The sequence below is a fragment of the Ornithorhynchus anatinus genome, chromosome X5 (assembly GCF_004115215.2).
Source record: "Ornithorhynchus anatinus isolate Pmale09 chromosome X5, mOrnAna1.pri.v4, whole genome shotgun sequence".
In the NCBI taxonomy this organism is placed as follows: Eukaryota; Metazoa; Chordata; class Mammalia; order Monotremata; family Ornithorhynchidae; genus Ornithorhynchus; species Ornithorhynchus anatinus.
In genome coordinates this window covers 50465716-50493535 of record NC_041753.1, presented here as the reverse complement: position 1 = coordinate 50493535, position 27820 = coordinate 50465716, and the positions used below count along the sequence as shown (strand labels likewise).

General features: G+C 44.2%; 1 long non-coding RNA gene across 3 annotated transcripts; it reads right to left on the bottom strand.

The window, feature by feature from the left end:
• Nucleotides 1-1766: 1766 nt before the first annotated feature.
• Nucleotides 1767-24131, bottom strand: LOC114807895. Of its 3 annotated transcripts, XR_003755909.1 has the most exons (5): nucleotides 24062-24131; nucleotides 14815-14946; nucleotides 6806-6925; nucleotides 5906-6019; nucleotides 1767-2361 (listed from the first exon to the last, which is right to left on the bottom strand). It is a non-coding gene; the product is annotated as an uncharacterized LOC114807895 (long non-coding RNA). The 3 variants fall into 3 exon arrangements; XR_003755910.1 differs by lacking the exon at nucleotides 6806-6925; XR_005659693.1 differs by lacking the exons at nucleotides 1767-2361; nucleotides 5906-6019; nucleotides 6806-6925 and having other exon boundaries at nucleotides 13582-14946.
• Nucleotides 24132-27820: the final 3689 nt, after the last annotated feature.

Here is a 27820-nt window from a genome sequence, read left to right as displayed (position 1 = left end):
GATGATTGCTGACTAGGGCCATTGACATGGCTCACATGTCAGACCTAAAATGGTCTGTACGTTTCTGTTAAGTAAAGAGGAAAAGATAAGGATAGTCTTTCATAATATGCAACTATTGTTTCCCATTAACTATAATTTCACAGTTTCTCTTCAATTATTCCCTGAATACGTGTGGTCAAGGGTACACAGATGCACATCCTCTCTCTTTCTCTCCCTCACCCACAGAGTTGTCCTTCAGTTTTGAAAATGACACTTCTGACAGTGAGATCCTCTACATCTGTATGAATGTGAGAAAAGATGATTGTGCCCCCTATACTTCCTCCCTCATGGTTTGCACTTAAAGATAGGTCTTTGCTGTGCTTATGGGTTTGTCCTTTAAGGGGCCTTTCTCTATTCTAATCAATCAATCAATCATTGGTATCTATTGAGTGCTTACTGTGTGCAGAGCACTGTACTAAGAGTTTGAGAGAGTGCAATGCAGTAGGGTTGGTAGATATAAAATAATAATAATTGTGGTATTTGTTAAGTGCTTACTATGTTCCAGGCACTGTACTAAGCGCTGGGGTGGGTACAAGCACCCCATGTGGATCTCTCAGTCTCAATCCTCATTTTACAGATGAGGTAACTGAGGCCCAGAGAAGTTAAATGACTTGTCCAAGGTCACACAGCAGACAAGTGGCAGAGTCTGACCCCCAGGCCCATGGTCTATCCAGTACACCATGCTGCTTTTCCATGTTCCCTGTCCCCAAGGAGCTCACTCTCTTGGAGCTTTAGATCTGCTTCAGGTATTTTTAGTTTAGTAATGCCTTTACTAAAGAAGGCTAACCCATTTTCCTCATTGCTGTCTAGCAGGCTGGTCTGTTTGCTTCATTGGTCCAACGGTCTACAGTTCCGTTGGCAATGCAGCAGCTCTCTGAGTAGCCGGTGAGACTTTCTCCTCACTTATTCCACCTCGGTGGAGCTGTGTGGGACAATGCTGTAAGTAATGCCTCAAAGTTGCCGAGCTGAAGACTTTCTGGGACTTCATTATTGAAAAATCTCGTCCTGCAATTTGATGTTAGATATGGTTCATGGGTGACTAGGTGAAAATGGTTGCCAAGTGGAATGGGTCTTGGGTAGTAGTTCCAGGTTTTACAGCCACAGAGACGGTTGGAAACTACAACTAGAGAAGCAGCATGGTTTAAGGGCAAGACGACTGGCTTGGGAGTCGGAGGATGTGGGTTCTAATCCCCGTTCCTCCACTTATCTGCTGAGTGGAATTGGGCAAGCCGCTTAACTTCTGTGTGACTCAGTTACCTCATCTGTAAATTGGAGTTAAGAGTGTGAACCCAACATCGGACAACCTGATGACCTTGTATCTCTCCCAACATTTAGAACAGTGCTTGGCACATAGTAAGCGCTTAACAAATACCAACATTATTATTACAACCATCTTAAAATTGACCTTCACATTGCTCTGCAGCTTGATGCCCTATGTTTCCATACTCTGCCTAGCAGTGTGTCCTAATGGAAAGGGAATAGGCCTAGAAGTCAGAAGACTTGGGTTCTAATCCTGGCTCTGCCACTTCAGTCATATTTACTGAGTGCTTACTGTGTGCTGAGCACCATACTAAGTGCTTGGAAAGTGTCTGCTCTGTGACCTGGGGCAAGTCACTTAACTTGTCTGTGCCTCAGTTACCTCATCTGTAAAATGAGGATTAAGGCTGGGAGCCCCATGTGGGACTTGCATTGTGTCTAACCTGATTGTCTTATATCTACCCCAGTGCTTAATACAGTGCCTGTCGCACAGTAAATTCTTAACAAATGTCATTTTTAAAAAAATTGCCAAAAGCTTTACTGACCTATTTGATTCAGTTTTTCACCACTTTGTTTTTCTGTGCATGGTTGGCTAGTCTGCCACCTGGATAGTAGAATTCTCTGACAGCGTTAAGTTCTGGGTAAAAGTAGAAATTTCTTGTGTACAGGGTACATGCCGCTTCTTCGTATTGTACTTCCTAAGAGCTTACTGTAGCACAGTGCAACCAATGGGTGCTCAACAAAATGCTATTACTTCTGTGTTGCCAATGAAATTGTTGTGTTTGTATGGTTTCAGTGTAGGATGGTTTATAACATCCATTTTCTTCAGATTTGTCCATCCAGAGCATTGGGCTGCATTTAGAAAGTGATTCACAATCCCTTGAACATCTTTCGAATATAATTCTGTTGAGCACAATTGTGGACATATAACAGTTCCTGAATCACAACGTCAACAAGTCTTGATGACATTCAAAGGCTGTTGAGTTGGGAAGTTTCCTGGCAGCATGAAAGTATATTCTGACTCCAGATTCCGGGGCACTTTGTGGCATCTTCAAACATGGCAACCTAAAATAAAGCACATGGCCCTGCTTGGTCCAACCCTTCCTTGACCCCATCCAGTTATCGACCCAAGTCCCTCCTACCATTCCTCTCCAAACTCTTTGAGAGAGTTGTCTGTACCCGCTGCCTCCACTTCATCACCCAATTCTCTCCTTGATGCCCTCCAATCAGGCTTCCTCCCACTTTGCTCCACTAAAACAGCCCTAAGTCATCAATGATCTTCCTCTTGCCAAATCCAATGGCTTCTACTCCATCCTAAACTTCCTTGACTTCTCAGCTTCCTTCTGACACTGTGGACCATCCCTTCCAACATCTAACCTTGGCTTCACTGACACTGTCCACTCCTGGTTCTCCTCCTAGCTCTCTGACCACTCATTCTCAGTCTTTTTAGGGGACTCCTCCTCTGTCTCCCACTCTTCAACTGTGAGGATCCCTCAAAGCTCAGTTCTGGGTCCTTTTTATTCTTCATCTACCCCTACTCCCTTAGGGAGCTCATCTCCTTCCAAGGTTCCAACTACGACCTCTACGTGGATGATTCACAAATCTACCCTCCATCTCTGATCTCCCTTTTTCTCAACAATCTCACATATCCTCCTGCTTTCAGGACATGACTATTTGGCTGTTCCACTGACATGGTGTACTTAATATGTCCAAAACTGAACTCCTCTTCCCACCCAAACCCTCTCCTCTCCATAACTTTCCAACCACTGCTGACACCACCACATCCTCCCTGTCTCTCAGACCCACAACTTAGACATTGTCCTCTACTCATCTCTTTCATTAAACCCGTATATTCAGTTTGTCATGAAATCTTGTCCGTTTTTTTCTCCACTACATTTCTAAAATCGTCTTCTTTTATGCATTTAAAGGCTCAAAAAGGGTCACACAGCCAAGAACATTTCCTTACAGACAATTCCTGCCTTTACATACACACCTTTTTCATTTTCTCAGCTCTTTTCTTCATTCAGTAGTATTTATGAAGACTACTGTGAGTAGACCACTGTACTAGAAAATTGAGAGAGTCCAAGAATGTAAAAAATAGGATCCTTGCCCTCAAGGAGCTTACAGTTTAATGTGGGGAACAGGCAGACATAGTTCTATTTATTCTGTTTCAATTCCTTGGCTGTTTCTTTACTCACCTTATCATGGAAATGTGCACAGGGGAATCCCCTCAAGATTAGTTTTCACCTAGACTGAATTTGGATTTTAAATGCTTTCTTTCTTCTCTCTCTCTCTCTTTTTTTTTTGAATGAACTCCTTGGGAGTAGGGCCTGTGCCTTTTATTTTTATTGTATTCTCCCAAGCATCTAAGCCACAGTAGGCTCTCATTCACTACCATGGCATGAATGAATGGAAATGCTCTTTGCTCCAGGCCTGTTTTTGAGCCTGAAAACGCATAGCTCCTTAGTTATTTCCTGGGTTGGAGGAAGCACTGTTGTACCATCTTCTATTTCTAACTCCATTATGCAGTGACAGCCGATCTCCTTTCTAGGGATCAGCAACCAGAAACTGGTCACTTTCCCTGTCGAGGTTTACCTTGTAAGTTGTCATGTAAAATGCTCTCACAGTACTTCCCCTAGGACCTTACTCACTATGGTTTGTACAAGCCAAGCTGTGATAGGAGCTTAATACAAGTACACCCTTGTGTTATGTTTCAAATCAAAGAGGTTTCAATTCACACTCCCAAAGGAGCAGAAATGTGATTTGCATGTAAATTGAAATCATGGTAGACTGTGGGAAAAGTACATCTAGGACTTGCAAGTTTGCAGAAACTTTGGACCCTCAGACCAAGTTTTTTTTTTTTTCTTTGGACTCTGCAGGCTTGGAACTGAAAGAGACAGGCTTGGCCAGAGGGGGCCGTGACCTACATGAAGCTCAGGAAAGAGCTCAGTTCAGCCACTCTGACTTTAGGTTTTGGGAACAAAAGTTCACGTTGAAAAGTCTTTTGAAGTGGAGTAAATCCTTGTTGGAATTCCTGTCTTCAAATGTTCAGGCAGAGAAGAGAGACTCAAGCTGTTGGGCACAAAACTATTCCCACTAGGGGTCCTCATCTCCCCAACTAAAGCCACAATCAATCAGTCAGTAAATCAGTGCTATTTTGGGGGCACGTATGGTGTGCAGAGCACTGTACTAAGCACTTGGGAGAGTACAATATAATAGAGTTGATAGCCATGATCCCTGCCCATAAGGAGTTTACAGTTTTGCTATAAGCGAGACAGATGTTAAAATAAATGACAGAGAAGGGAAATGGAGAAGTGTAACTGGGGGTGGGATGTGTAGCAAAGTGTTTAGGGGGTGCAGAACCAAGTGAATAGGCATCACAGAAGGAAGGGGGAGTAGGGGAAATGACACATCAGGGGAGCCCTCTTGGAGGATGTATGATTTTAGTAGGGCTTTGAAGATGGGTGGTGATGGTGGTGGTGGGGGCGTCTAATCGGCGAGGAAGGAGTTCCAGGATGGAGGGAGAACATGACGAAGAGGTTGACGGCAATGCAGAATAGATTGAGGTATAGTGAGTAGACTGGTCATGTAGAAGGGGGAGAGCTGATTGAGTGCCTTAAAGCCAATGTAAAGGAATTTTTGTTTGAAGTGGAGAGAGATAGGCAACCACTGGAGGTTTTTGAGGAGTGGGGAGATGTGGACTGAATTTTTTTTTGGAGAAACTATCTGGGCAGCAGAGTGAAATATGGACTTTGAGAGAGGAGAGACAGGAAGCAGGGAGGTCAGAGAGGAGGTGATGCAGGGGACAAGGTGGGATACAATAAGTGCTCGGACCAGAGTGGAAGCAGTTTGTTAGAGACTTAGGGGTAGATTCTAGAGGTGGTTTTGAAAGTAGAAAGATAGGATTTGGTGTCACAGAAGCAGGATGCCAAGCCAACCAGTCAATCAATAGCATTTGTTATGTGCCAACTGGGTGCAAGGCATTATAGTAAATTTCAATCAAGTCAGAGCCACAGACACGATGAATAAATTACAGATCGGAGGAAGTAAGAGAATATAAATTATGTATATATGTACAACAGAGAATTCTGAGAACTTAAGTACTTGGTGAAGCTTAGAGATTAACTGGAAAAGGCCTCCAGGAGATCATTTAAGAAGTGTTTGAAGATGGGGAGAGCAATGGTCTGTTGGGATATGGAGAGGGAGGGATTTCCAAGCCGGGGGTAGGGTATGAGCAAGAATTTGGAAATGGGGGAGATAAGAATGAGGTACAGTGAATGGATTAGCTTGAGAGAAACAAAGCATCTAAGTTGAGGTGTACTGAGGTTTTCAGTCTCTGCCTTCTTCTGGAAGAAGAGAGTACATTAAGTAGGAGGGCAGGAGCTGATGGATGACTATAAAATCAATGGTCAGGAGTTTCTGCTTCATGCAGAGAGGAATGAGAAACCACTGGAGATTTCTGAGGAGATTTTTAAGGAGTAGGGAGATGTGGACAGAACAACAAGGGCAGGAATGTGTCCACTAATCCTGTTATAATGTACTCACAAATACTATGTACAGTGCTCTGCAAATAGTAAGCACTCCATAAATACCATTGATTGATCCATACCTGGTCCATCTCCTTCATCAAACTGGCCAAAATGGGATTCCATGACTCTCAGCAGGACGGTGATACTAGCTAATCATCCTTGTCATTGATGTTCAGGCCTCAATTTCTGTGTTTCTAAAGGTAGAGAAAGTATAGTTTTATTAGTAAATTTATCTCCAACAGGTAACAGAGACTCAGCCTGCTGAGAACGGCTGCAGGGTTGGTGCCATAAACTCTGATCATGAGATCTGGATTTCTGAACCAGTGAACTGACTGGCGATCCCAGCCATTGCTAGTACAAATATAATGGGAGTGAAATGCAATTGGCCACATTCAGGGTCTTTTGAAGAAAATTCAGTTTTAGTGTAAAATAATTTTTAGGACCATTCCCCTCTACAGATTCCTAAAAAATAGGCAGCAGGCCTAGGACAGCTTCACCTTCCAACAGTACCTCACTGGCAATTCTCCCACTTCATACCTTCACTGACACTCTTTCCCCAGCTCGGAATTCCCTCCCTTCCAACATCAGACAGACCGTAGACATGCCCATATTCAAAGCACTTCTGAAAGGCCACTTCCTTCAACAAAGCTTTCTTGATTAATTTCCACCAATTTCCAACTTGCCAAATGGTCTAAACCTATCAGCCATTTCTAGCACTTTGTTTACCTTTATTCAATTGCACATTTAATTATTTATTTTGATTTCTGTGTTGGCAAATACCTCTATGTCTGTCTTCCCTGTTAGATTGTGAGACCCTTTTCCAAGCACAGTTCTAAGTGCTGAGGTAGATACAAGTTCGTCAGATTAGGCATAGTCCTTGTCCCACATGGGGCTCACAGTCTAAATAGGAGGGAGAACAGGCATTTGATCCCCATTGTGCAGTTGAGGAAACTCAGATGCAAAGAAGTAAAGCAACTTACCCACAGACACACAGCAGGCAAGTGCTGGAGCCAGAATCAGAACCCAGGTCTTCTGACTTCTAGGCTGGTGCTCTTTCCACTAGGCTGCTTCTTGTTGGAAGAGAATGTTTCACTTCTTGGCTGTACTTCCCAAGTGTCCAGAACAGTCCATCGCAATCAGTGGGCATGCAATCAGAATTTTTATGAGTAGATTTTGCTCGGCCCTTCTTGGTATTACGATATCACCACCCAGACAAATTTATAGGTTGCGATTAGGCACAATGTGCTGTATTAGGTGCTGAATAAATGCAATGAAAAACAGTCCCTGCCTATTAAGTGTTTATAGAGTAAATCAATTTATGTGACAAAACAAGAATAGTCAACCAAAATAAATAAAACCAGTGAGTTATTTCCATGTTTCACATGGGGGTATTCTGGGATTTTATTGATTTGTTGGGCGGGAAAAGGGGAAAAAGTCAGGTTGGGTAGTCTAGTGAAAAGAGCACGGGTCTGGGAGTCAGGACACCTGAATTCCAGTACCAACTGTTCCATTACCATCTTGTGTGACCTTGGACAAGTCACTTACCCTCTCTGTTTCCTCATCTGTAAAATGGCGATAAAATGCCTGCTTGGTCTCCCTCCCTCTTAGACTATGACCCTTGTGTGGCCAGACTTTGTCTGATGTGATTACCTTGTATCTACCCCAGTGCTTGGCACATAGAAAGCACTTAATAAATACCATAATGAAGTTGGGTCCAGATGACAGGGAAGCTGAGGTATGGCATGAGGTAATTTGATGGCAATTCTCTGTGGTCTTGTTTCTGTTTTCTGAGAATTGGCCAAACACACGATGTTATATCAGGGGACGTCACCACAGCTGAGCTGAGCAACTGGTATCTGCTGCCTCCCCTTCGACCAACAAAGGCCCCTGCTCCTGACACATTCTATGCATGCTGGGTCATGGGAATAAAATCTGCAGATCTCTCAGATCCTACGTACCACAGCTGAACAAAGAAACCAGTAGCTGCAGCCTCTTCCCCACTACTGAACTGTGCATTGTGTGTTCCAGGCCATGGCAATAAGAGCTCCACCAGGCAGCCAGCCACACTGCCTTTCTGGGAATCTGTACCGGCTTTCCTCCATGCCACTGAGGAGACTCCATCCCATCCTGCCTTCCTCCACCTCAGTGGGATAGAAAACAGTACCTGTAGCAAGGGGCCTCCATGAAACCTCGGGAAGACTGGCAGCTGGGGCAGCAGTCACTGTAGCTGTGGAGGCCCCTTGGGCTCTGAGCCATGAGGACCCTGAAATTCTGCTTCTCTAACCACTGTACCCTGTGATTTGCATTTGTCCTTGCCTTTTATACTCTTTCAGTGTTTTATTGTTTCACTATTCCTGATGTGTCCCTCTCTAGTCCCCCACTTCCACTTATACTCTTATACACTTATACTCTTAGATTATGAGCCCCTTGAGGGCCTGGAGTCCGTGTCTAATTCCCACCTGTGAATACTTTCCCAGTGCTTAGTTCAGTGCTCTGCACATATCCAGTGCTTAGTAAGTCCTACTGCTACTGCTTCTCTTACAGCAGAGGCAACTTAACTATTTTCTTTGAGACACCTTCGGATTGAGCCAGCCAGAATTGGACTGGACCACATCAGAAGTGGAGCAGTACCTACCTTGCTTACCTTAGGATAGACTTAACCTCTGAAGCAGACCCAAGAATCCTTGTAACAGTCCAGCCTCGGGGGGCAGGTCTGATGGCCCGAGAACACCACCATCCTACCCTAACATCCACCCCAAACTTGCTCTCATCTGTTGCAGTTGGACCCTTGCTCACATCCTCTCTCCTGCCTGGAACTCCCTTCTCCTTGCACATTCAGAAGACCACCACTCTCCCCATCTTCAAAGCTCTTCTAAAATCCTATCTCCTCCACTCCTCAAGAAACTCCAGTGGTTGCCCATCCACCTCCGCATCACACAAAAACTCCTCACCATTGGCTTTAAAGCACTCAATCACCTTGACCCCTCCTACCTCACCTCACTACTCTCCTACTACAACCCAGCCCACACATTTTGTCCCTCTGATGCTCACCTTCTCACAGTACCTCAATCTCATTTATCTCACAGCCAACCTCTTGCCCACCTCCTACCTCTGGGCTTGAATGTCCTCCCTCCTCATATCAGACAGATAATTGTTCTCCCCCACTTCAAAGCCTTATTGAAGGCACATCTCCTCCAAGGAGCCTTCCCTAAGCCCTCCTCTCTTCTCCCACTCCCTTCTGTGCCACTCTTACTTGATCCTTCATTCATCCTCCCTCCCATCCCCACAGCACATATGTATATATCTGTAATGTATCTATTTAGTTATTTATATTAATGTCTGTCTTCCCCCTCTAGACTGTGAGCTCATTGTGAGCAGGAAAGTGTCTGTTATATTGTACTTTCCCAAGCACGTAATAAAGTGGTTTGCACACACTAAATGCTAAAGAAATACGATTGAGTGAATGAAATCTTCCCTTACTCATCTCTCATCTCCCCACCCTATTCTTCCACCCTGCTGCATTCCTAAGCACATAAACCCATACCCCCTAGAGCACTTTGATACTCTCTCATGCCCAACAGTACCTATGTACTTATTCTTAAGCTCTGTTGCTTTCCTTACCTGTAATTTACTTTGATGTTTGTCTCCCCTACTACACCGTAAGCTCCTTGAGGGTAGCCATGGTGTTTGCTGACTCTGCTGTAGTGTACACTTCCAAGTGCTTAGTAAAGTGCTCTGGAAACAGTAAGGGATCAACAAATACCACTGATTCATTAGGATAACATGTGCACCAAGGCTATTCTGGCCCTTCTGCTTGAGAGATTCTAAGATTTAAACCACAGTGTTTCAGGTCTCTGTGGGTACCCGGAATGGCAGAGGGCCAAGCACAGAGTAAGACATGGAGGAGAAAATGGAATTCAATCTTGTTTTTTTTTAAAAAAAAAAACACAACAAAATCCCCCACCATTTTGCTCAAGACAGGAACAGCAACACTTTGCTATGGAAAATTTATGAAATATATTTTCTAGGACAGTAATTTCAAGTTAATTTTTAAATTAATAGCATGACTGATGTAGCTATTATCTATGAATAAATATACTCTAGAGAAATGCAGGTAAACTAAATTTTTGAGTGCCAGTGATTTTTAAATGCTTCTTTCTGATAGGTTCACTCATTCATTCAATCGTATTTATTGAGCACTTAACTGTGTGCAAAGCACTGCACTAAGCGTTTGGGAGAGTACAATACAACAACAAATGTAGAGGGGCAGATAATAAGCAAGTATTTTGATTGGATAAAATTAGACTACTAAAAACCTTTAAATAATAATTTTGGTATTTGTTAAGTGCTTACTATGGGCCAAGCACTGTTCTAAGCCTTTGGTAGATACAAGGTAATCAGGTTGTCCCACGTGGGGCTCACAGTCTTCATCCCCATTTTACAGATGAGGTAACTGAGGCACAGAGAAGTTAAGTGACTTGCCCAAAGTTACACAGCTAAGTGGCAGAGCTAGGATTAGAACCCATGACCTCTGACTCCCAAGTCCATGCTCTTTCCACTGAACCACGCTGCTCCTCTAATAATGATATATCTAATAATGATATATTAAGAATACAGCATACAACTAGGAGTAGCTGAAGAGTTGTTTGGAAAGACTAACTAGAGAAGCAGCGTGGCTTAGTGGAAAGAGCCCGGGCTTGGGAGTCAGAGATCATGGGTTCAAATGCCAGCTCTGCCACTTGTCAGCTGTGTGACTTTGGGTAAGTTACTTAACTTCTCTGTGCCTCAGTTACCTCATCTGTAAAATGGAGATTAAGACTGTGCTGTGAGCCCCACGTGGGACAACCTGATTACCTTGTATCCTCCCCAGCGCTTAGAACAATGTCTTGCACATAGTAAGCGCTTAACAAATGCCATTATTATTTCAGCGCTTAGAATAGTGCTTGGCAAATATTAAGCGCTTAACAAATGCCATCATTATTATTATTATAATAGTTTACATTTTTGGATGAAAACAGAATCCTTGCATTTTACACAATAAAGAGTAGCAGCATGGCCTAGTGGATAGAGCATGGGCCTGGGAGTCATAAGGACCTGAGTCCTAATTCCGATTCCCCCACTTGTTTCTGTGTGACCTTAGGCAAGTCACTTAACTTTTCTGTGCCTCAGTTACCTCATCTGTAAAATGGGCATTAAGACTGTGACCGCCCCCCCCCCCATGTGGGACATGGACTGTGCTCATCCTGATTAGCTTGTATGTACCCCAGCATTTAGTATATTAGAGAGTAAGTGCTTAACGAATACCATAAAAAAAGACCTATCTACAGTCTTTAGAAACCGGTGAAAGCCACAAGTGCTGACTTCTTTTTGTGTGCAGGTGCTGTGGTTAAAGGAGAAGAATTTCAGGCTCCTAGTCACTCAGAGCAGGTGGCGGGAGGGGAGGATAAGCGCTTAGTACAGTGCTCTGTCCATAATAAGCGCTCAGTAAGTACAATTGAATGAATGGAGTCACGGACACTGGGGTGGGGCTTCAAGGTAATGTGGCTTCCAGGGCCATATGCCTGGGGAACCCCCGCTCCATCATGTGGAAGCTTTGATTCATCTTTGAACTGTTCCTAATCCAGTCTCACTGCTCCTCCTCGCCATCACTCTCCAGATGACACAGTGTCTCCTGGCTGCTCTCTCCAGAGAGGACTTCATCTTCTTCTACTCCCCTAAGACACACGGGGAAAAGGGAAGGAGCTCCTCAAGATTAAAATGCAGCAAGAAAAGCCAGCAAATTAGACTAAGAAGCAGTAGTAATAATATTAGGTAGTAATAGTATTTAAGGGCTTATAATAATAATTATTATTATGGTATTTGTGTATTTGTTAAGCACTTACTGTGTGCGAAGTACTGTACTAAATGCTGGTGTGGGTACAAGCAAATCGGGTTGGACACAGTCCCTGACCCATGTGGGGCTCACAGTCTCAATCCCCATTTTCCAGTTGAGGTAATTGAGGCCCAGGGAAGTGAAGTGACTTGTCCAAGGTCACACAGCAGAAAAATCCACCCTTTCCTCTCCACCCAAACGGCTACCTTACTTCTACGGGCTCTCATTATATCCCGGCTAGACTACTGTGTCAGCCTTCTCTCTGACCTCCCTTCCTCCTCTCTCGCCCCGCTCCAGTCTATTCTTCACTCTGCTGCCCGGCTCATCTTCCTGCAGAAACGATCTGGGCATGTCACTCCCCTTCTTAAACAACTCCAGTGGTTGCCTATCAACCTCCGCTCCCAACAAAAACTCCTCACTCTAGGCTTCAAGGCTCTACATCACCTTGCCCCTTCCTACCTCTCCTCCCTTCTCTCTTTCTACCGCCCACCCCGCACGCTCCGCCGCCCACCTCCTCACCGTCCCTCGGTCTCGCCTATCCCGCCGTCGACCCCTGGGCCACGTCCTCCCGCGGTCCTGGAACGCCCTCCCTCCTCACCTCCGCCAAACTGATTCGCTTTCCCTCTTCAAAACCCTACTTAAAACTCACCTCCTCCAAGAGGCCTTCCCAGACTGAGCTCCCCTTCTCCCTCTACTCCCTCTACCACCCCCCCTTTACCTCTCCGCAGCTAAACCCTCTTTTCTCCCTTTCCTCTGCTCCTCCCCCCTCCCTTCCCATCTCCTCAGCACTGTACTCGTCCGCTCAACTGTATATATTTTCATTACCCTATTTATTTTGTTAATGAAATGTACATCGCCTTGATTCTATTTAGTTGCCATTGTTTTTACGAGATGTTCTTCCCCTTGACTCTATTTATTGCCATCGTTCTTGTCTGTCCGTCTCCCCCGATTAGACCGTAAGCCTGTCAAACGGCAGGGACTGTCTCTATCTGTTGCCGACTTGTTCATTCCAAGCGCTTAGTACAGTGCTCTGCACATAGTAAGCGCTCAATAAATACTATTGAATGAATGAATGAAAAATCGCAGAGCCGGGATTAGAACCCAGGACCTTCTGACTCCCAGATCTATGCTCTATCCACTACTCCGTGCTGCTTCTCCTGTTCTAAGCATCTGGGAGAGAATACACAGGTGGGAATTAGAGAAATGATGTTTCCAGGAATGGTGCATGGTTACCTGTGTCAAAGACAGCTGAGTTCTTTCTTGATGTATTTTTTTTTTTTTTACAGTATTTGTCAGGCTCTTACTACATGTCAGACACTGTTCTAAGCGCTGGGGTTGTTCCAAGTTAATCATGTTGTACACAGCCGTGTCCCACGTGGGACTCACAGTCTTAATCCCCATTTTACAGATGAGGGAATCAAGGCACAGAGAAGTTAAGTGACTTGCCAAAGGTCACACAGCAGACAAATGGTGGAACGGGATTAGAACACAGGTCCTTCTGACTCCCAGGCCTGAGCTCTATCCACTAGGCCATGTTGCTTCTCGATCTACCCTTAGGTTTGATCTACCCTAAGCGGTTTTAGGTCCTTTTTCCTAGGGAAGCAGAATGGCCTAGCAGAAAAAGCACGGGCCCGGAAGCCGGAGAATGTGGGCTCTAATCCCAGTTTTGCCTCTTCCCTGCTGCCTTTTGCCTGATCTTGGGCAAGTCGCTTAACTTCTCTGGGCCTCAGTCTCCTCTCCTTTAAAATGGGGATTCAATACCTGTTCTCCCTCCTAGTCAGACTTTGAATTCCAGATGGACCAGGGACTGTGTCTGATTTGATTAACTTTTTTATCTACTCCAGTGCTGACTAGAGTTTGACACAGAATAAAGCACTTAATGGATACCATAATTATTTTTATTTTCTTGGTCTCCCCTCAGTGAAATCCACCGTAAACAATCTTCATCCCCGAAAACCCATTACTTGATCTTTCTTTTATCATCTCTTCTAGCAGCTAAACAATAACCCCGAATCCTTTAACCTTAACTCCCAGGACCCACTTTCTGATCATCATGTATGCGGTAATGCCTCCAAGCCCTCTCAAAGTTTTCTATGTCTTTGTTTAACTCGGGGAAGCCGGAACTGGAAAGAAAATATTTCTTTCAAAATATTCTCTTCTGAACAAACGCTTGCTAACTTTCTCAACTCAAAATATCTATCCTGGATTCTTGGAGGTTATTTTTGAGGCAATGAATTCCACTGTTGCTTGCCAACATGAACCACAGTGCCCTAGCACCTCTCTCCTGTTTGCCTTCTCTCTCATGCTGGTTCAGTGTTGATCTCAGCCTTGAGTTTCATAGAACTCATACAGCTCTGCACGTAGCCAGCAGGGTTCTGCTTTCAACTCACTGCAGATAAGCATAATGCAGACCTAATCTTATTTTTTTTAAAGGCACATTAGTACAGTGAAGTGAACTGCAACTGCTTTAAAACACCGGCACTTGGAGAGAGTGGAGTCAAGAGCCACGGAAATCTCAGGATCTTCCTTTCTTTCCTGCCTTCTTTCCCCTTTCCCTCTTTCTCGCCCACATGTGCACCATTTTATGGCCACTCAAAGATGGTGGCATTTTCCTGAAGCCAGTGCTGCTGCATGGACAGGTGACAATTGGAATAGTTAGAATGAATGTGGATAGAATGAATGATGAGAACGCAGCAAGGGGGCAGGGAGAGGAAGGAAGAGGGGAAAGAGGAGGGAGAGGCATCTCTGGTGTGAAAGGTGCTTAGAAACGATGGTACTGACTGTGGCACAGGCTGTGGGAGTGAAAGGAGGAAACATAAGATTCAGCAGAAGCCGTTTGGCCAGGGGACATTAGACCAGGTGCTGTAATAACAAGTACTAGATAGTCACAGGAATGGTTTTCTCTATTTTAATCTTTCTCCCATCTTTCACATTCGTGCCTAGTGCTGGTCGCCTTTACCCTCTCCATTTTAAATGGATGCTTACTTATTTATAGCTTTACTGCAGAGAGTGCTTTCAGTTCAAGGAACTGTAAAGGCTTTAAAAGATATCTCCGGGCAGGAACGCTGCTGTCAACTCCCTGCTTCCCGCAGATCAGGGGCCCCGGGCTCTTCATACCTATTGCAGGGTTTGTGGCAGGTGAGGAAAGCAAAGGGACACATTCCATTCTTTTGTCACAGTCTTGTCTCCGGATTATCAAACAGGGAGCTCTCCCGTCACGTGAGGGTTGTGCTCTTGAAGATCCTTGTGCTAGGGGTTTAAAAAAGAAAAAAAGCACATTAATTCCCATCGAATCCAATGATTATTAAAATGGATTGGGGCTACCTAAGCAGTGTGGTTGAGATGGAAGCTGGGAAGAGAAACAACATGCCTTGAGGAATGTTATGTGTACGTACATGTGTGTTCTTTCCTACACCAAATTTTCTAACGCCAACTTGTGAATCGTGTGCTACCGGAAAAGAGTAGAGTTGTGGGAAGAACGTTCCCTAACTCTTCCAACATGAAATATCCAAATCATATACGGTACGTCCATGTTATAAGAATTCCTTTCTTGTGGGGAAAATCAACACCATGTCAAAAAAAAAAAAAAGAATTCTCATTCTCAGATCACAATAGGTCAAGAACGCCTCAGCAGCCGCTTGTGCAGCCTGGGAAGAATATTCCACTATCTGATTCAAAATTGCAATCGACCGGTAGGATTTATTGAGGGTCTGATGTGTGCAGGGCCCTCTACTGAGCACCTGGGAGATGATAATAATAGAAATATTTTGCATTTGTTAGTCATCTCTCCCACACCCATTTCCCTCCAAATCTGTCCTGTTTCCCTGCAAAGACCTCTGATCTTTTGACTCCCTCCAGTTCTCTAAAATCATCATGCCTAATTTGCTCTCCATACAAACAATCTTCTCAATGCAAACAGACAGCTTCACCACCTCCTTCTCCATTGAACTCAACTGCCTTGCTTTCCTGTCCCTCCACCAATCTCATACCACTGAACTGCAGACCAGGATCTCATCAATCAATCAATCCATTGAATGCATTGATCGCTTTTTGTGTGCTGAGCAGTGTACTAAGTACTTGGGAGTACCATCTAACAGAGTGGTAGATATGTTACCTGCCCACAGTGAGCGTACAGACCAGAGGGAGAACAGGTATTGAATCTTCATTGTACAGTTGAGGAAACTGAGGCACAGAGATGTTGTGACTTGCCTGAGGTCACACAGCAGGCAAGAGGCATAGAATTAGAACTCAGGTCCTCTGACTCCCAGGCCCGTGCTATTTCCACTAGGCCACACTGTTTTTCTGCAGCATGTATCTTGTAGCTACCCTAGTGCTTAGTACAGTGCTCGGCACATAGTAAACACTTATGAAATATCACAATCATTATTATCCTTATTAACTCCTATACCCATTGCCCGTGCCTTATGTTTCAGACATTTAACTCCCTCCTCAAACCCCTTCCCTTCCCCGTGGCCCATCCCTTGCCCCTCATATCCAGGCCACGTATTTTAATAGTAAAATTAACACCATCAGGTGTGATCTCCCTAAAATCTCCCTACGGCTCCTCTCCAACCCTTCTTTCCTCTTGCCCCTTCTTCACCTTTTCCATTGTTCCCAGCAGTATCTCAAGGGAAGATCTCCTGTCTGCTCTCAGAAGCAACCCCCTTCACCTGCACCACTGACCCCATCCCTTCATACTATATTTAAACACTAGGCTCCTCACTTCTTCCCTCCTTGACCTCCATCTTCAACCACTCACTTTCCAATGGCTTCTTCTCCATTGCTTACAAACATGTTCATGCATCCCCCCTCCTGAATAAACCCTCCCTTGAGCCCATGTCTCCTTCCAGTTATCATCTAATCTCCCTTCTACCATTCCTTTCCAAACTCTTCCAGTGAGTTGGCTACAACCTTTGCCTCCACTTCCTCTCTTCCGATTCCATCCTCGAGCCCCTCCAACCTAGTTTCCATCCCCTTCATTCCAAAGAAACTGCCCTATTTAAGATCATTAGTAACCTTCTTTTTACCAAATCCAACGGCCTCTACTCCATCCTAATAGTCCTTGACCTCTCAGCTGCCTTTGACACTGTAGCTTATCCCTTTCTCCTTGAAACACTATCCAACACTGTCCTCTCCTGGTTCTCCTCCTATCTGTCTGACTTCTTCTTAGTCTCTTTTTCAGGCTCTTCCTCTGCCTCCTTCCCTCTGACAGTGGGAGTCCCTCAGGGCTCAGTTCTAGGTGTTAATTTTACTCCCCATTTACATCCAGTGCCCTGGAGAGTGCATTCACTTCTGTGGCTTTAACCACCATCTTTATGCAGATGATTTCCAAATCTAAATCTCTTCCTCACTGCATTCTAGCATTTCTTCCTACTTTCAGGACACTTTTGTCTGGTTGTCCCGCCTACACCTCAAACTAAACTGTTCCAAAGCAGAACTCATCATCCCACCCAAACCCTGAATGAACTCCTGCTGACTTTTCCATTGTTGTAGATAATATCACTATCTTCCCTATCTTACAAGTCTGGTAACTTTGGCTTTATCCTCAACTCATCTCTCTTGTACAACTTCCATATTCAATCTGTTGCCAAATCCCATTGATTCTCCCTTAACAACATCTCTAAAATCCACCCTTTACTCTCCATCCAAATTGCTACTATGGTGATCCAAGCACTTATCCTATCCCAGATTCATTACTGCACCTACCTCCTCACTGACCTCCTTGCCTCATGTCTCTCCTAGCTCCAGTCCAAGCTTCACTCTGCTGCCCAGACTGTTTTTCTAAAAAAAACAACCCCAAAACCCCAAAATTCAGCCCACATCTCCCCACTCAAGAACCTCCATTATTTGCCCATTCACCTCCAAATCAAACAAACTCCTTACCATCGGCTTTAAAGCACTCAATCAGTTCACCCCCTCCTACCTTATGCCCTCAGCCCTGCAGCACTTATTTTTAAATTTTTTATGGCATTTGTTAAGCACTAGGTGGCAGGCACTGTACTAAGGGCTGAGGTAGATACAAGCTAATCAGGTTGGACACAGTCCATGACCTACATGGGGTTCACAGTCTTAACCCCCATTTTACAAATAAGGTAACTGAGGCACAGAGAAATGAACTTACCTGCCCAGGGTCACACAGCAGGCAAGTGGAAGAGCCGGAATTAGAACTCAGCCCCTTCTGACTCTCAGGCTATGCTCTATCCATTAGGCCACACTGCTTCTCATAAGTACTAAACACTTATGTACATATCCATTATAATTCAATTTACTCTCTCCTTCTAGACTGTGAGGTTCTTGTGAGCGGGAAATGTGTCTACCAACTCTATTGTATTATCTCAAGCACTTAGTACAGTTCTCTGCACACAGTACATGTATACATAAATTGATGTGTAAAGTGCTTCAATCAATCATGTTCACTGAGCACTTACTGTGTGCAGAGCCATGTACTAAGTGCTCGGGGGCATACAATATAACAGAGTTGGTGGACACATTCCCTGGCCACAACGAGTTTACAGTCTAGGGGGAGCTTACAGTCTATGCTTACTTTGTGTCAAGCACTGTACAAAGCACTGGGGTAGATACAAGACCATCAGGTTGGACACGGTCCCTTGTCCCACATGGGGCTCACAGTCTAAGCTGGAGGGAGAACAGGAATTGAATTCCCATTTTACAAGTGAGGAAACTGAGGACAAAGAATTTAAGTGACTTAAGGCCACACAGCAGGCAGGTGGTGGAGCTGGGATTAGAACTCAGGTCCTCTGACTTGCCAGCCAGTGCTCTTTCTATTAGGTCACACACTCAAAGATGTTACAATCTAATGGAATTGTTTTTAAAAAGAGAGAGGTGAATCACCATCTACTTTGCAGGTGAATTATGGGTAGTTATTATATGTATTTATAATACCTGCACTTTAACCCAGGGTTGTTGGAAGTTTAAGACATCAATTAGAGGCTGGCTCCCTAGAATAAGCACGGTTTGTAATAAACTCACTGTGTGCCATTTATTGAGGTTTCAGGTGGGCTGCCTTAATGAGCACCCTGCTTCCCTTCGAAAATGCAGGGCTATTAAACAGTTGTCCTCTTTTTGACCTTGCAGCTACTGGAAAATTTCTCTCCTCACACCATTTTTCTGTTCTCACCAAGAACACTCCAACCGAGTTGCTGTTTGGTTTGGAGCTGTAATGTACTATGGGTGGTGGGTCCAATCTTATACGGAGTCCAAAGACATGGGTTTGGGTGTGCCTGTAAGGGGGAAGGACTAAGGTTAATCCACCAGGTACTGTTAATTAGGACTGGCTTCTGACATTTGGAAAATACCCAAGTTACCTGACAGTAGATTTTTCCATATCCTTCTGGGGGCCTCTTTGGTTTAAAAAAAAACAAAACTCAAAAACATTCATCTGCTTTTTAGGAGGATCCATTTGAAAGGGTTAATAATGAGATCATCAAGATTGAAAAGGCAGAAACAACGAGACTTAGCGAACCGATGAATTCTGCTGAATTAGAGCCATGTTAGCTTCTGCACCTTCAACATAAACCAGTCCCTAGTTTGGAAATGGAAATTGCGAAAAGAACAGTCTCTCACCCAATCCTCAGGGGAATTAGTGGCAAAACAGCCCCAGCACATCTCAGAAAAACGACAAACCATTAAACTTAATTAGAACAAATGAAGTGTCAAAAATGAAACTTTAGAAAACATCATTGATGTTTGCTCTTAAATTCTCTTTCCCCAACGTCCTCAGGTGGTTCTCTGTATGGTTTTCTTTGCAGGCTTTTTTGTTCACAGCAGCAGATGTGGAAGCAAAAATGAAATCAGAAAGACTACAGTATTTTGGAGTAAATTGTTCTCCACTGCATTAGCGCCAGAGAACAGATTGTAGTTGAGATTAGAGCAGTGTAAATAATTTTAAGTGTGCAACCACACACAGCATCGATTTAAATGACCTGAGTGACTCGGCACCCACCCAGACAATTATCCCCGAAGCAGGATTATGTCAAGAGTCGTCAAAGTGTAGCCAAAGCCTCACATACAGATATGTTTAGAAATCATCTCTTCTGAACTGATATAGACCATCAGCTTGCTCTGTTATAAAACGAATTACACGCAATATTAAAAAAAAATAAAAAACAACACCTCAGGAGTCTTAGAGAAAAATGTGTACTTTCCTAGCCATTTACATTTTCCTGAGTAGAACATGCAAATATATTTGAAAGTGTCTAAAAAGGATGGGATTATAAATACAATCAATGAAACAAGCAATTTTACGTTTGATTTCTCCCATTTCAATATTAAACAGGATCCACAGAATTCTTAATGGAATTGCACTGAAGGATTCCAATTTTTTTATTATTATTATTATTATTATTTCTGGTGCAGCAGCCAGGCTCGGATACCAAGAAAGAACTATGCACTAATGTCACTGCTTCAGATCTTCAGATTGTCTGGGTAAAAAGCAAATAGTGCACCCAATTTTGCAATGAATCTTTCCTTTAATGGTAATAATAATGATAATAATAATGTTAGTATTTGTTAAGCGCTTACTATGTGCCGAGCACTGTTCTAAGCGCTGGGGTAGACACAGGGGAATCAGGATGTCCCACGTGGGGCTCACAGTCTTAATCCCCATTTTACAGATGAGGTAACTGAGGCACAGAGAAATTAAGTGACTCGCCCACGGTCACACAGCTGACAAGTGGCAGAGCTGGGATTCGAACTCATGACCTCTGATTCCAAAGCCCGGGCTCTTTCCACTGAGCCACGCTGCTTCTCATAATGGTACTCATAATGGTACTTATCAAGTGCTTACTATGTGACAGGCACTGTACTAAGTGTTAGGCTAGAGAGAAGAAAATTGGGTTGGACACAGTCCCCATTCCACATGGGGCTTACAGTCTAAGTAGGAGGAAGAACAGGTATTTAAACCCCATTTTGCAGATGAGGACACAGGCACAGAGAAGTGAAGCAACTTGCTCAAGGTCACACAGCAGGCAAGTGGCGGAGCCAGGATTAGAAGCCAGGGCCTCTGACTCCCAGGCCGGTGCTCTTTCCAGTAGGCCACGCTGCTTCCCAACCTCCCACTGCTATCTCCGCAAGCCTTTTGACTTCCCACGTCATGGTTCCCCGCTCAATATAGCAAGTCTCAGAATTCCATTCAGAATGCTGGCTTACACGTTTAATCTTAAATACACGGAAGTATCAGTTTTCAGATTTTATTCTGCAGCCTCCCGCACCCAACATTGACTATTTTGCCATTATCAGGCAATAGAGGAGCCAGGCATATGCCTGCTTATTCATTCAGTTGTATTTATGGAACACTTACTGGGTGCAGAGCACTGTACTGCTTTCTTACTTGTGTACTCCACCTTGGATGTGAAGACAAACCATCTGTTCACTTACTGCTCTCCCCTATATTTAGAATGCGAACCTTGGTTGGGACAGGAACCTTGTCTAACCTGAATACCTTGCATCTGCCCCAGCACTTAGTACAGTGCTTGGTACATAGTAAGGATTTAAATGACACGATTATTATCATCATTATCTTGGCTTGCTGATAAAACTACCAAAATGCTCCACTTTTTTTTTATGGTATCTGTTGAGCGCTTATCATGTGCCAGGCACTGTACTAAGTGACAAGTTAATCAGTTTGGACACAGTCCATGTCCCACCTAGGCAGTCTTAATCCCCATCTTAACAGATGAGGTAACTGAGGCACAGAGAATAATAATAAGTAGGGTATTTGTTAAGCATGTATAGTAAGTGCCAGGCACTGTTCTAAGCCCTGGAGTAGATATGAGATAATCGGGTTGGACACAGTCCCTGTCCCATTAAGGGCTCACAGTCTTAATCCCCATTTTACAGATGAGGGAAACTGAGGCATGGAGAAGCGAAGTGACTTGCCCTAGGTTGCACAGCAGACAAGTGGGCAAGTGGCAGAGCCGGGATTAGAACCCATGACCTCCTGACTCCCAGGCCCATGTAATGTGACTCAACAATCCCAGCTGGATGTATAAGACATGGGCTTCAGTCAAACAGCCCGTGCTGCATTTGATTACATTTCCAGGTTTGGAAGATTAGTTACCCTACTGATCCTGATCAGAACATGATCTTTCTGCCACTGTCGGAAATTCTTTATTCGTTGGGAGAAAATCAGAGAGAAGCAGCGTGGCTCAGTGGAAAGGGAACGAGCTTTGGAGTCAGAGGTCATGGGTTCGAATCCCAGATCTGCCACTTGTCAGCTGTGTGACTGTGGGCAAGTCACTTCACTTCTCTGTGCCTCAGCTACCTCATCTGTAAAATGGGGATTAAGACTGTGAGCCCCACGTGGGACAACCTGATTCCCTTGTGTGTACCCCAGCGCTTAGAACAGTGCTCTGCACATAGTAAGTGCTTAACAAATGCCAACACTATTATTATTATTATTATTAATCCCTCTACTTTGCACCTTGCCAAACTTTCAGATGAGGACTTGCCCCTCCTGCCATTTCCAGCGAGGAGTGAAGTAGACCGAAGCACCACCACGTCTTTACACCTACTTCGGATACCATTCTGAGACAGTGGACAGAGCTGGGATCAGAGTCAGGACTACTGAGTTCTTTTTCTGCATATTTGACTCTGCCTCAACCCATTTCATGTACTTTTAGAACACTCCCTTCGTCTCTTACTGCAGCTCATTCATCTGGAAGAAGAAATCATCAATAGTCACCACCTACTTCCCTTAAGGATGCTTTCAAAATGAATCAGTGCTTTGAGATCTCCTGACAAAATAGTTCCACCAACACCGGTGGCTTGAATTTATAGAAGACTGTCCTCGCAGGAACGTAATGTTCTGTAACCTAATTAAATCTCCTGAAGTATGCTGACAGTACCTTAATAGTCTTGACAATATTAATATGGAATTGAATGATTTTTCTTAACTACTGATAGAATCGAGAGATGTAAGCAACGGCAAATATAATTAAACTTTTTGTCACTGGAAAAATCAGGAACCAGATATAGAACTACTTGGGTGTGGATCACCCGATCCATTTATTAAAGGACAGCAGATCTACTGGTTGGCTTGATGGAGCCAGCTGCTTTGAACTGCATCCTCCTCCAAATAAAGCAGAGGGCATTAATATGATTTTACTGCTCATGTATTATTGTTCACTGGGATGAGAGCGAAGCTTCTCTAGGTTGCCTACGACCACCTTAATAACGATAATAATAATTGTGGTATTTGTTAAGCGCTTACTATGGGCCAGGCACTGCACTAAGTGCTGGGGTGGATACAAACAAATCGAGTGGGACTCAATAAGCAACTGGTCAAAATTCAAGATGGGTTGAATGTGGCAGGAAAGGGCTCAAAATGCTTTCGCTGTGGATCCGTCTAATTTTCTCATTTTGTGGATCCGCCTCATTTTCACGCTTAGGGAAGCAGTGTGGCTCAGTGGAAAGAGCCCAGGCTTGGGAGTCAGAGGTCATGGGTTGGAATCCCCACTCTGCCACTTAGCTGTGTGACTGTGGGCAAGTCACTTACCTTCTCTGTGCCTCAGTTACCTCATCTGTAAAATGGGGATTACCACTGTGAGCCTCACATGGGACAACTTGATTACCCCATATCTACCCCAGCGCTTAGAACAGTGCTCTGCGCTTAACAAATACCAACATTATTATTATTATTTCTCCCATAACATCCCTGTGGGGAAGGGTTAGGTGGATACCATCTCCCATTGTTCAGTTAGAGAAACAAAGGTCCAGCATCTTTTCAAATTCAAACAGTGGGTTAATTGTTGGGTTATGACTTCTGACTGACAGAGCCATACTCATTTACTCAGGCCATAGGTACTTAAGCCAATCTCCACTAGCCTTGGAGGTAAGATGAACCTAAGACACAGGATTTCCTGTGATATAGCCAGTGAAATAAACACGACTCCTGATTTTAATGAGTCCCATGTGGGACAGGGACGGTGTCTGATTTGATCATATTGTAGTTTCCTCTGTAGCAGTGTAGCACAGTGCTTGGCCTATAGTAAGTGCTTCATAAATACTATAAGAAGGCCCTATTCTTGAGCCACCTTATACACACCACACACTCACAATAATAATAATGGTGTTTCTTACTATGTGCCAGGCACTGGGGTGGAAACAAGCAAATCGTGTTGGAAACAGTCCCTGTCCCATGTGGGGCTCACAGCCTCACACCCCATTTTCTAGATGAGGTAACTGAGGTCCAGAGAAGTAAAGCAACTTGCCCTAGGTCACACAGCAGACAAGTGATGGAGCCGGGATTAGAACCCATGACCTGCACGACATACCCTCTGCTGTTGATCATCTCTCTCTCTCTCTCCCTCCCTCCCTCTCTGCCCTAAATCATCTCTAGGCTTACCTGGCTGAAACAAAGGCTGCTCCCCGAAGTCTTCAAGATGGAAGGGGCATGGAGCTTGTGTTACCAGCTCTGTTTGGGAAGAAATAGAAAGAGTCAGAGGGGAGGGTTGGACAAAAAGTGTGCTGTTGCTCATGGAGATAAAGCCAGAGAGGTTTGGGTGGGCCATGGCTGGCTGTAGGATTGTATGAAGAAATTTATAGCAGGACTTTAGAGCAGTGGATATAAGAATGATCATTGGGGTATTTGTTAAACGCTGTGTGCCAAGCACACACTAAGCACTGGGATAGACACAAGATAATCAGGTCAGTCCCTGCTCCATGTAGGACTCACGGTTTAAGTGGGAGAGCGCATATTGCATCCCCATTTTACAGATGAGGAAACTGAGGCCCAGAAAAGTCAAGTGACTTGCCTGAAGTCACACAGCAGACAAGTGGCAGAGCTGGAATTAGGACTCCCAGGCCCATGTTCTTTCCCCAGTCCATGCTACTTCTCTGATATGGCAGCTACAGTGGGTTATGGAGATTGGAAACCTTCTCAAAGACCTATTTTATCCAACCCAGGAACTCGGATCGACTTTGGCCCCAGATATGAATATTTACCATTTCAATTTTTGCCTTAATTTAAGACTAAAGCCAGGAAGGGGAATCTGACAAATCCTCAAAATGGGAAACTAGTAGTAATCGATCACACCAAGAACCATTAACATGATTCAAGCACATCTAACAGAGACTGCTATTTAGTCCTCATTGTCGGTGTAATACTGTTCCTTTCAAAAGCATAATTTCAAAATATATGAAAGATAGTAAAGCAAGCAATAAAGAGGTGTTTTATTGTAGCAAGAGAAAGGCTGGTAGTTTTCATTAATCACTTATTGTTGTAGGACAAAAATGTACATCTACAATTCTAGTCAATAAAATTAGCATTTCAGTAAATAAGCAAAAGCTAGACTAATTAGGGGGAAAGCCCAACTATGAAGGTGGATCAATCCATCAATGGTACTTACTGAGTGTTCACTTTGTGCAGAACACTGTACTACACACTTAGGAGAGTATAATCCAACAGAGTTGGTAGACATGTTCCCTGACCAAAAGAATCTTACAATCTAGAGGGGGCGATCATTCTAAAATAAAGAAATGAGCCTTTTAGGAGAAAGAATTTTTTTATTTCTTTTCATTCTGTTAACTATGCTATCGAGCTGTTTGGTTTTGGTTGGTGAGTCCTTTCTCTCATTCCCCGATTTTGGGGTGTATTTACTTGGTGCCATTTGTTAAGCTACTGGGAGTCTAGGTAAGGTAAATGGATGGAGGCTTCTTTATCTTTCAGGTTCTGCAGTTGCTTCATATAATAATAATAATGATCTGCATTTATTAAGTACTTACTATGTACCAGGCACTGTACTAAGCACTGGGGCTCCCAGTCTAAGTAGGAGGGAGAACAGGTATCGAACCCCCATTTTGCAGATGAGGGAACTGAGCTACAGAGGAATTAAGCGACTCGCCCCAGGTTACACAACAGACATGTGGGATTAGAACCCAGATCCTTTGATTCCCAGGCCTGTGCTCTTTCCTCCTGAGAGAGAGGCAGGTTTTATTTCAACCAGATCCACTTGCCACCCATTTCCCCACTGTATCTTTATGTATAATTCAGACCTCTCGGTTCTCTGAATCCAGGATTGAGCCAATCAGCTCTATGAGCCTGATGAATTCCAATTCTTTCTTGGGAGGAATTCAGGAATAGTTGCATAATTAACGACCCCATATTCATCCTGCACAAGCAGCCGTAAGCAATGGCAAGTACTATCAACCTGCTCCAGCCAAGGTCCCTCATCGAATTTACCAGTCAAGTTGCTTTATCCGATCACTGGACAGTTGAGTGAGAAGCACTGTCAACTCTACTGAATACCTGAATTACATATGGCTTTTCAGATTAAGTCAATGCCACAACACGGCTCCCAGGAAGCTAAGGGAAAACCGGGCCTGCCGATCTTACGTAAAATAGCATCTGCTGGTTCAGGGAGCGCTCTATTGGAGCCCGCCATCCACTTCAAGTGGGGGGTCTGAGAGAAAAAGTAAGGAGAAAGCAAAGCAGGCCATCAAAACGAGAGATGTGACAAGGGAAAGGGAGAGCCTTTCCGTGGCACATTACTAAACCAACCACGAGACCGTAAGCGCCTTCACTCGCTTGTAAGCTTCACCAGGGCAGGGATCGCGTCTACCACCTCTATCGTACTTTCCCAAGTGTTGAGTATAATAATGTTGGTATTTGTTTAGCTCTTACTACGTGCCGTGCACTGTTCTAAGCACTGGGGTAGATACAGGGTAATCAGGTTGTCCCACATGAGGCTCACAGTTAATCCCCATTTTACAGATGAGGTAACTGAGGCACAGAGAAGTGAAGTGACTTGCCCACAGTCACACAGCTGACAAGTGGCAGAGCCGAGATTCGAACCCATGACCTCTGACTCCGAAGCCCAGGCTCTTTCCACTAAGCCACGCTGCTTCCCCATGTTTCTAAAACCAAATATTAATAAAGCTGAGCTCTCTCACTCCTTTGTCTCCCCACTACAGGCCATACTCCACTCTGCAGCCCAGATCATTTTCCTAAAAAAAAGAAAAAAATTCAGCCCATCTCCCCACTCCTCAAAAACCTCCAGGAGTTGCCCATCCACCTCTACATCAAAGAGAAACTCCTTACCGTCAGCTTTAAAGCCTTCAATCAGCTCACCCACTCCTACCTTACCTCACTGAGTTTCTACCACAACCCAGTCCACACGACTGGCACCTCCTATGCCACTTGACTGTACTTTGATCTTGGTCGCCTCGCCACCAACCCCTTGCCCATGTCATTCCTCTGGCTTAAGGTCCCTTCCCCTTCATATATGACAGACCACCATTCTCCCCAAAGCCCTACTCAAATCACATCTCCAAGAGACCTTCCTCGACTAAGTCCTCATTCCCCGTTCTCCCTCTCCTTTCTGCAACACCTACACACATGGATCTTTACCTTTTGAACACTTGAGTGTCACCCACTCTCTGCCCCACAGCACTTGTGTTCACCTCCTTGTACCCTGCCCTTTCCCCTATCTGAATTTGATTTCGATCTCCATCTTCCCCTCTACACTGCAAGCTTCTTGTGGGCAGGGATCGCGTCGACCAACGCTATTGTATTGTACTCTTCCAAGGGCTTAGTACAGTGCTCGGCACCCAGTACGCACTCAGTAAATACCATTGACCGATCGAGTCAAGTGAATGGGAAGCTAGCTCTTCTTCAGTGAGATGCTGCCTTGTTCTGATGCTTACGTGAGAGAAAACCTTTATGTGGCTGTGATTTTTTTTCTCCCTTTCCCCAGTTATTTCTTAGTTATATTTTCAAGTAAGTGAACCATTTCAAGCAAAACACTGTGGTGAACTGAGTGGAACAGGAATTCATGCCTCGGGCAACACTCGAGTTTTTAATTTTTTCTAACTTCCATCTCTCTAGTATCTGTCTGTGATGGATGATGTGACAAAATAGTCACACACTATTCCTCACAGATCTAAGCTCTGAATCTTAAAGCAGTTGGTAATAGCAAATACGTCACTAAAACCGTCTTTGCCAGAGTACTGGTTTCTGCAGTGTCTCTCTCTTTCTTTCCTTTTGATACCTCTAAGGCTGAGGCTTGCTGCAGTTGGGAAGAAAGTCAGATAAAGAGATTACTCACAAACACCCAAGAGAATTTAGGCCAACTGTCATCCTTTCCCTTCAGAGAACTGACATGGA